Below are 4,451 nucleotides of genomic sequence, written 5' to 3'. Positions count from 1 at the left end.
AAAAAACATAAAGGCTATGTAGGGAAAGGGATGAAGAAAGGAGATTTAACAACATGGCAGCAAATGAGGAAACTTTTGGAGGAAGAACAGGTATAGCTAGTTAAGTGGAAGAGTCTAAGTTAGATTTCTTTGTGGTATGTGATATAATTCTCTTCTCCATTTTCCCATGAACATTCAGCAAAATCTCAGCCACAAATGCTTTTGGATTGAAATATGTTGGGGGATACAAAGAAAGAACTCAGTCTGGCCTTGAGGCAAATAGAGAATGAGAGCAACAGTCATGTGTATTCTGGTTATATGATCAATTCAAAATGAGAAGCTGATGTTTAAGGCTCTTCCAGCTCTAATGTTTTGTGATTCTATATATGGAACACACAGACTGTTGCTAGGAGATTCTGATGCAGTAGGTTGTAATGAGACTCAGGAATCTCCATATTTTAAAATAGTCTCCTGGATAATTGTGATACTCACAAACCTTTGGGCATTCATTATCAATGCCCATGGATGCAGCTGTCAAGAAACCAAACAATGTACTGTAATGCTTTGGGCAAATCTGCTGCAAAAACCTTTTGAAAGTATTGAAAAACAAAGATGTTACCTTGAGGACAAAGGACCCAAGCCATAGTATTTTCAGTTACCTCATATACATGCAAAAGCTGGACAGTGAATTAGCAAGACTAAAGAATTGATGCCTTTGAATTGTGGCATTGGCAAACAGCATTTATTTAAGTTACTATGGACTGCCAGAAAAACAAACAAATCTGTCTTGGAAGAAGTACAGCCAAAATGTTCTTTAGAAGCGAGGATGATAAGACTTCATGTTAACTTTGGACATGTTATCAGGAGGGATCCATGCCTAGAAAAGGACATCATGCTTGGAAAAGTAGAGGGCCAGCATAAAAGAGGAAGACCCTAAATGAGAAGGATTGACACAGTGGCTACCATGTACTCATACATACCATGGATTGGGAGAATGGTGCCAGACCACACAGCATTTCATTCTGTTGTACGTAAGGTTGCTATGAGTTGGGAACAACTCAGTAGCACTTAAGAGCAGCAACATACTTAAAAGGATGACTTTTATACATCCTGAGACAGAGAGTCAATTCAATGGCAACTCAAAAGTTGTTACTTAAACAAATGCATATATAATATGAGCATACCAAACATTCCTACATGAAATAGAATATTTTCATTTATGAGTATATTTTATTGTTCTACCAGCAAGACACACAGCATATTAGTCTGGAATTCTTTTGCAAGTTGCAGAAATCCAGCCTAAACTGGTTTAAGCAGAAAATAAAGTATATTGGCTCACGCAACCAAAAATTACAGGGTTTGTTGGGTTTTAAGCACAGTCAAATCTAGAGGATTAAATGGTATCATCCAGTAAACCCTTACTTTTCATCTAGCAGCTCTGCTTTCCTCAGTGTTGCCTTCATTCATTCTCAAACAGGTTTTCTCCTGCTGGTGGCAAGATGGTCACCAGTGACTACAGGCTTTGTTGTAGTTAAGTGCCCGTTGAGTCAGTTCCAACTGTTTCCGAGAAACCGCTTTTGGTTAGCAGTGAAGTCCTTATCCTACAGTGCCACACCAAGACTTTATCTACAGGCTTTGTTGTTGTTGCAAGGTGCCATCAAGTTGGTACTGACTCACAGCGACCCCATACACAACAGAATGAAACACTGCCTAGTCTTGTGCTAACTTCACAATCGCTGATACACTTGAGCTCATTGTGTTGCTACTGTGCCAATCAGTCTCTTGGGGGGGTCTTCTTCTTTTTCATTGACCATCCACTTTACCAAGCATGATGTCCTTTTCCAGGGACTGGTCCCTCCTAATAATATGTCTGAAGTATGAAAGACAAAGTCTGACCATCCTGGCTTTCAAGGAGAACTCTGGATGCACTTCACCCATCACAGATTGATTTGCTCTTTTGGCAGTCCATGGTATTTTCAATATTCTCCTTTAACACCGTAGCTCAAATGCATCAATTCTTCTACGGTCTTCCTTATTTACTGTCCAACTTTCACATGCATATGTAACTACTGAAAATATCATGGCTTGGGTCAGGTGCACCTTAGTCCTCAAACTTACATCTTGGCTCTTGAACACTTTAAAGAGGTCTTGTGCAGCAGATTTGCCTAATGGAATACATCGTTTGACTTTTTTTTTTTAATGATTTATTGTGAATTATGTGATAGTTTACATGGGAGAACATTAGTTTTACATTCATTCTATCATATATCGTCTCATTGCCATGGTTACAATCACCTCCATGCAATCCTTCCCCTGTACCCCCCAGGTCTCAGCACACAGTCGCTCTCCCTCTCTGGATCTAAAGTCTCCAGCTGCTCCATCGCTCCATGTCATCGTTTGACTTTTTTGACTACTGCTTCCATGAGTGTTAATGGTTGATCTGTGCAAAATGAAATCTTTGATAACTTCAGTCTTTTCCCCATTTATATGGATGTGATTTATTGGTCCAGTGGTGGGGATTCTTGTTTTCTTTACTTTGAGATGCAACCCATACCAAAGACTGGTCTTTAGTCTTCATCAGTAAGTATTTTAAATTCTCTTCACTTTCAGCAAGCAAGGTTGTAGTATTTGCAGGTATATTGAGTGTTGTTAATGAGACTTCCTCCAATTCTGATGCCATGTTTTTCTTCATATAATCCAACTTCTCAGATTATTTGCTCATCATGTAGATTGAATAAGTACACTGAAAGAATACAGCCCTGGCGCATATCTTTCCTAATTTTAAACCATTCAGTGCTCCCATGTTCTGTTTCAACAACTGCCTCTTGGTCTATGTACAGGTTCTTCATGAGTACAATTAAGTGTTACAGAATACTCATTCTCTGCAATGTTGTACATAGCTTGTCATGATCCACACAATCCAAAACCTTTGATAATAAAGCATAGGTAAACATCTTTCTGGTATTCTCAGCTTTCATCCAAGATCCATATGACATTGACAGTGATATCCCTCATTCTATATCCTCTCTGACTCCGTCTTAAACCTCTGTCAGTTCTATCATTGTACTGGTACAGTCATTTTTAAATTACCTTTAGTAAAATTTTACTTGCATGCAATATTAATGATATTGTCCAATGATTTCTGCAGTCTGTTGGGTTCCTGCTCTTTGGAATGGGTACAAATATGGATCTCTTCCAATCAGTTGGCCAGGTAGGTGTCTTCCAAATTTCTTGGCATAGATGAGTGAGTGCCTGCAGTGCAGTATCAGTCTGTTGAAAGATTTCAATTTGTAGTCCATCAATTACCAATGATGACTTGTTCTTTGCCAATGCCTTTAATACACCTTGGACTTTTCCCTTCAGGATCATTGGCTCTTGATCATATGCTACCTCTTGAAATGGTTGAACATCAGCCATTCCTTTTTGGTACATTGACTCTGTGTATTCCTTCCATTTTCTTTTAATACTTTCTGCATCATTCAATATTTTTCCCATAGAATCCTTCAATATTTCAAGTCAAGGCCTAGGTTTTTATTTCAGTTCCCTCAGTTTGAGAAATGCTGAACTTGTTGTGACCGTTTGGTTTTCTACCTCCAGGTCTTTGCACATTTTATTATAATATTTGACTTTGTCTTCTTGAGCTGACCTTTCAAAATTTCCATTCAGTTCTTTTACCTCCTCACTATAGGCTTATGACTTTGCAATTTAGTGGTGAAAACACCTTTCCTAACAAAAATCTAAAATTAGACTTGACGGGTCTGACTTGGATCATGTGTGCTGCCAGGTGAATGTGAGGCTCTATTTGGTCAGACATTATGGCAAGAGAAAGCTATAGTGAGTTAGTGTTGATGCTATAATTTTCAAAAGTGGATTACTAAAGCAAGTGATTTATGAGTGTGTTTTGGGGGGAAAGGGACTGTTTTGGGAAAACAAAAATAAAAAATCAACACAAATTATAAATTCACTTAAAATTAAATGGATCAGAACTTTTCATTAAAGAATGTAGATTGCAAACTTCCAAATATATCAAGGAAATGCCTAGGAGTTTGCATTTTTATTTTAGCAAGACACTTAACACATCTTTAATGAGAGTCAAGTGCCTTAGTTATCTCATGGTACTGTTACAGAATTGCCACAGGAGGATAGCTATAACAAACAAGTTTGTTCTATCAGTTTGCTGTTGCTGCTGCTGTTTAGTACCGTGGAGTCACTGTGAGTTGAAACTGACCTGATGGCACACAGCAGTAGCAGCAGAGGCTTCACAGTGCAGGGACGCCAGGTCCAAAGCACATACTCCACTCCAGGTTCTTCTTTCTTGGTGGTAGTAGGTGCCTCCTTCTCTGCTCACTTCTCTCTCCTTTTATCTCTTGTAAAATGAAAGGTGTTGTTACATGCCACAGCCCAGAGGAAAATTACTTTCAATTAATTGGTTGATCATAGCAGACCTAGATATCATCATGGGAGACTGTTGC

Source organism: Chrysochloris asiatica, unplaced genomic scaffold, assembly GCF_000296735.1.
Source record: "Chrysochloris asiatica unplaced genomic scaffold, ChrAsi1.0 scaffold00016, whole genome shotgun sequence".
Taxonomy (NCBI): domain Eukaryota; kingdom Metazoa; phylum Chordata; class Mammalia; order Afrosoricida; family Chrysochloridae; genus Chrysochloris; species Chrysochloris asiatica.
This window is presented reverse-complemented; position numbering follows the sequence as displayed.